The sequence below is a fragment of the Amblyomma americanum genome, chromosome 8 (assembly GCF_052857255.1).
Source record: "Amblyomma americanum isolate KBUSLIRL-KWMA chromosome 8, ASM5285725v1, whole genome shotgun sequence".
Lineage (NCBI taxonomy): Eukaryota > Metazoa > Arthropoda > Arachnida > Ixodida > Ixodidae > Amblyomma > Amblyomma americanum.
In genome coordinates this window covers 62,697,009-62,703,300 of record NC_135504.1, presented here as the reverse complement: position 1 = coordinate 62,703,300, position 6,292 = coordinate 62,697,009, and positions in this window count along the sequence as shown.

The window sequence follows — 6,292 nt, the reverse complement described above, 5'->3', positions numbered from 1 at the left end:
AAGTGGTGAGACATCACCATCATGACTGTGAGGCAGCTGGGAAATTCACACAGACAAGTCACAGAACAACTCGAACCCGGCAAATATGCTGAAAGCAGATCAGGAGAAACAAGGCCCCTCTGCTGTGAGGAAGCGATTGACTCCAGCTATTCAAGTGCCAAGTTAGAGGCCGCCCATATAGTAATTGTTTTGTACTCAAGTTCGAGCCCGTGCTCTGGTCTACTCCGTTGATGCAAAAACATTCAGAGCTCGCCGCAGTAGTTTTCAGCAGAGCAGCAATATAGTCGAGCACCGTTATCGTGCCTGACTCTTCATACAGTATTTCACCAAAGCGTTATGTCTGCGCTTGTGTTCTGGCGGCACTCTCATAAAATGTATTTTTCGCTCTCCGGCCACATACACTGACTGGCACCAGTAAGCGCTCCGGCGTTTTCGCGCATTTATCTCCTCTACACAGAAATCGAGTGGTTTCATGATTTAGGCCATACCCTTAAGCAAGTATGTAACCTTTCTGTACATGTTCTGAAGTCGCTAAAAAAGAGCACCGGATGTCTGTTCAAAACTGTGCTGTCGCGCATTTATCCCCTCTACACAGAAATCGAGTGGTTTCATGGTTTAGGCCGTACCCTTAAGCAAGTTTGTAACCTTTCTGTACGTGCTCTGAAGTCGCTAAAAAAGAGCACCGGATGTTTGTTCAAAACTGTGCTTTCACGCAGAGAACAACAACGACCGGGTCTCAGTGTTCCAACTGTTCCCTAGCATTACCCAACCTAAATACAAGACTTCATGCCTTTAGGCGCAAGCGCACAAGCGGGATCTCCCTGCTTAAGTGTGAAACAGCCATTAGTTTTCGCCAGAGGAGTTTTACCGCCGAGACGTGATTCGTACTCTTCTGTCGGCAACTGCAAATGCAGAAGAAGTACTTTGATTTGGGCTAGTTGGTTCATATCTTGAAAGAAGTTAGGACGGCGCTAAAACGACAAAGACAAAGAGGCACGAACACCGTCCTGTTGTGTTCGTGCCTCTTTGTCTTTGTCGTTTTAGCGCCGTCCTAACTTCTTTCAAGATGCAAATGCAGGGTTGACTTAGTTAAAGGTGCGTCTGGAGACAGAACAAGCTCAGTGGAACCAAAGCGCTGCATGTGCACGAGCAGCCGCAGTAATAGTCAGTGATAACAGTAGCACTTGTAATCTAACTTGAGGAAGCGATGTGGCATTCAGTGTAAAAGCTCGATGCGGGCAGCGCAAGTGAACACCGAAGCACGAAGAAGCTTTACTCGCAGCAGCGGCAGTAGGCCCGCAAATGTCGCCTTGCAAGGAAGAAAAAAAGTGTGAAAGCGTTCCCCTGCCTCTCGTCTCCACCACGTCGGGCGAAACAGCCAATAGGCGCTTAGAAAAGCGCCGATCAGGAATGAGAGTGAGGAGGAAGTGCGAGGGTCCATGCTCCGGTGGCAAATTTCAAAGAATGGCGGTGCTTTCAAAATCAAGGGACTTTAGGCATGCCCATCTTCCGGGCGCACGTTAAGAGCTTTTGGTAAAATTCACTTTGGGGCAGGCGCTATTCTGGGGGAAATTTGGTGGAACCACTTTTTTTATCGCATTTGTTTGCTCGTTGTTCTGTCGAATTTCTACTAAGATACGCCCGCACCGATGTGATACGGGTCACTTTCAGGGACCTCAGTACTGCAACCGGGTTATAGGAAGCCGTCAACACGTTCTGTAAACTCCATGTGCCAGCCGCAATTCCCGCGTGCTTCCAATGGGGACTGAAAGTACACTAGAGCTCATAATTAGGCGAAATCTCTGCATCGATTTTTCTTAGCAGAGTCTTTCATGCGATATAGTTCTATTGCTCTTTTACATGAAAAGACCTCTCCTCTTCATTTTTTTTCGGTAGCTGGCGGTTCTCATCTGAATAGGTCAAGACAGGCTGTATTTTACTGCCTTCAACTAAGTTTTTCTTGTGCCCTATACCAAATTAGAGTGAAGCACTTGCTGCCACAACAAACAGCTAGTTTTTTTTTTTAATTCAGCTCTTGGTAAAAAAACATCAGTCACGGCATTTATTCTGTACACGAAGATAGCATCTCTATTCCTCAAGCTAATATGTTGGACGGAAACAATGCACTCGCTAGAACAGTGCGAGAGAAATATCCAAACAAATGCTCATACGCCACCAGTCCTGGCGTTATTAAAGTATAAATGCTTATTAGACTTCATAACAACGCACGTTTGAGGTTTTTCATGTTGCTTTTTAAAGAATCATTGGGGAATAAAGTTGAAATAACGTTATGGGGAAGTGGGTGCCACGTGAAAGGCACAACGTACTACCTCTTGAAGCGACCAAACCTGGGTAATTTGAGTAACGCACTGACAGCCAATTTGGCGTCAGAATGTACAAAATGCACTCGTTTATCCTCTATAAACATCCGTAACATTTTCGCCGATGACGGACTCCAGTTTGTACATCGTAGTTAGTAACAGTAGCCAAGCGTCCTAAAGAAATCACAGTTACTAAACAAGACGGATCACGACTCATTACTAAAACGTCAAGGACGCTCGGAGCAAGTGCACTTCACATATAGATTTTCTGCGATTCATAACGAAAATAAAATTTTATAGCACTCTTACAAATGGGGCTTCTTTTATGAGATCGCAGAGGGTGAATGTACTCTATAAACCTCAGCAAAGCCTGCGCACTCTAAGCTTCCATTTCATAAGATCAGTATAATGCGAAACATTTAAACTTTCTCTATTTCACTTCGAACACTTCATTTTTGTCTATTTCAAGGAGTATACGACGTGTTGTGCCCATGATAATGTTCATGTTTAAGTTTCTGAACTAGCATGTTTTTTCCTTAAAGTTACAAGTGAAAATCTGTCAACTTCTTTTCAGTTTTTCTGTGCTATGAATTGTTAGGTTATGGTTGTCTTTTTGCAGAGCCGCTTTGAGAAATGTTATCCTTTGTTATGATGGATGTAATGCCCACTTGCTGAGGCCTCAACCAGTGACTGGCAGTATTCCAAATAAATAAATAAAATAAATAAATATTATCTCTGTGCGATAAAAGATGATTTGCAAAACGCATAATGTTTGGACTGCGTCTGTTAAAGGTAGATGCCGCAATAACTCTGAAAACGTATTCTATTTCAAGCCGATGCGTACGCTCCGAGTCGCCATTGCCTTTAAAAAGTCCACATTGTTCAAGGAGGGAAGCCAAGTTCTTGAAATCAGCTTTCTGTGTTTTGCGTTTCAGGCATCTCAGAGTTTGCAAAGCCTAGCCGTTCAACTATAACAAACAGTCGAGATCAAGCATGATTTCCGCTTCATCCGTGTGGATTTGCATACTTTTGGTCCGATAAACTGCTTATTGAAGTTTCTATGCACCATTAAGAGGAAATCGTCCACAAAATATGAATCACTACGCTGTCTTTAATTCAGTGCTGCGTGCCATCGGGCCGCTTACGTTCAAAGTAAGCCGCTTTATAACTGCTTCATCAGGCCGCTCATAATTTTGTTAGCGCTTTTCAAAGCTGACGGTGGCATATTTCCTTCCGTTCTGTGTCTGCACCTGCCAGATTAAAAGCGCTGCAGTTTGTTACAAACATTAAACGTTAAAAAAATGTTATATGTTTTGTGCGCACACTGATTATATTGAAAAATGAGAGCAGCATGAGGTTTTCACAGTTACAAGTGTTTTCATGTATACATTCTAGCTCCCAATAGAAGCTTAGTCCATCTAATCTGTCCGGCGGGTAGAAGTGAAGATCTGCTTACCCTCCAGAGATTTGGTGCATTTGAAATTCGACCTGAACCGCGTTGACCTGTCCAGATAAAAACAAGCTGTCACATTAACTACTGAAAGACACGTTACCAACTTCCTCTGGTGCACAACGAAGGAAATTTTTGCGTCGCTTCCACCTTCAGGTGTGGTTCTCGCACGCAGAGCCTGCGAGATATGCGATAGAATTATAACAGAAATGCATTTGCCGGCTGGATTTCCGCCTTTGTCCTAAGATTTTTGACGCTCCCTGCCTGCCAGGAAAAAACGCAAAGATATGGATATCAGCAACTGCTGTGTCACTATCTCTGCCGTGTGCAGACGCAGGGAGATCAAAGAGATTCGAAGGGAAACATTCAAAGCTGACACGTCGCCACAAGCATGGTCATCAAAGCGATATCTGCAGAAAGATTCTCCTAATGCCCCGTCCCTGTCACCTTGCATTAAGGTCTCCAACGCTTATGCAAAAGGGCACTTGCTGCTGTATATTTGGCTAACAATTAATGCAACATGTACATTAAGAACTGTGATCAAACTAGCTCTATTTCGTGGGTAGTCAAGTGCAAGAAAGAAAACAAGGGTTTAAGTAAGGGACACCGTAAAAGAGATGAACTTGTGCCGCTAAAGAATGCACTATATTTCTTGGGGTGACCAAAGGGAGACTCCTTGAAAACTTAACAACTTTTTGTGCTTTCGGAACGCTCAGAGTGTGTTTCCTTGTGATGTGTTCTTTCTTGCTCTAGCACACGCTAGAGTTCTTGCCCACATGTGCACGTGCTTGTAGCGTCCGTGTCCGTTCTACTCGTGTGTGATAATTTTCTGCCTTTTTGGCTTGCTCTTTGCATAAAATGCCCACAAATATGCTGGTGCTAACGCTAGCGTCCTCGTTCCTTCCATCGCTTGGTCGGCCTCAGCTGGAACGCGGGAAACCATTATAACGAGAATGGAATAAAAACATAAATCCTTGCGCCCAGATACCCATAACAGGCGATGACTGTAAGTGGACATGTTGTACACGAGGCGAAATCGCTGGGTACTGAGGGGGACACAACAAACAAGTTCATGAAAGTTTCTTCACTGACCTCGTTAAAACGGATGCTTGGGCGAGTTGGTGCGTCATTTTAAAACAGGACAGCGCGCACTTTGATAGGGACTACGAGGAAGACACGACACAGACGAGCGCTGACTTTCAACTCATGTTTATTGCTTGGAACGAGGCATATACAACGAAGCATAGACAACATCGAGGCAAACGAGGCATAGACAACATCAGTTGAAAGTCAGCGCACCTCTGTGTCGTGTCTTCCTCGTAGTACGTGTCAAAGTGCGCGCTGTGCTGTTTTAAAATTCGCTGACTTCCTAGGCGCGCCGTGCAACTTGAGAACTTCCATATTTATTTAGTGAATTGGAACAGCGATTCACAATTCCTGTTCCGAAATGCCTTTACCATTCTGCCCAGCACGGGATTAGAATGTAGGCGGCATCACTGAATTTTTTTGTGAACAACGCTAGACGCATGCAGAAAAATTTTTTAAAAGTGGCGCCCATGAAGGTAAGCGCCGCGCCATCCGTTCACTCGATCTACGTGTCCCTAAATGAAATAAGTATCCCGCTTCCTTGCCGCCTCCCAAGCCTCCCACATCTTTCTCGCTTGCAGAAGCTAGCCATAATAATGGGAGATGCAAGGTGGAGTGAAATGGCTGGATGTCGGATGAACGTCCTCTAACTATACCCGCAAACTTAAACCACTGGACTTTTTTAGCGATAACTACATTACGGTAGCATTTCTAGCACGGCGCCGCCATGCTATCACGTGGTTGGTCACGTGATAGCATGCCGGCGCCGTGGCTGATCACGCGGTTCGATACGTGGTTGGTCATGTTACCAGTCACGCGGTGCGGAGCACGCAGCCGAAACCGAGCTGCAACAGCTGTGCGCATGTGCCGTGTCAAGTGGGACGAAGATGAAGAAGGAACGCCCAGCGAAACGGAGCGGCGAAAGACTGCAATTCAACTGAGCAAGTTCCACTCGGCCAGCTGTAGCTGTCGCGTCACTCCAGGTTTAACCAGAGCTAAACCACAGCCAATTTTTTACACCCGTTTGCTTATCACGAGAACGTGATCATGATCCACATTGCTGTTCCGTTAGAAGAAAAAGCTATTAAAAGCGTGGGTGAAACGCCGTGACAGCACTGACTCAGAGGTAACCACCTGGCCTTTCTTCTCCTCCACTCATCAAAAGGGAGTGATGCTAACGGCCACCACACGCCCTGCTCCTGGCCTGAGTCCGGTGTTTCGTCGCCACCTGCCGCTGGTGTCTGAAGGCCAGATAGCCCGCAGAAGCGTAGTGGCTGCCGTCCCGTCCAGCACAGAAGGCGACGCAGTAGAAGGCGACCAGCCATCAGCGCAGAGGAGAATGCGCTTGGTCCAGTCGACGCCCGTTGAATGGGAGACTGCCAACGACGACTGGAGCAGCAGAGTTCGCTTCGGACTCGTCCTCGTGAGCGCGATT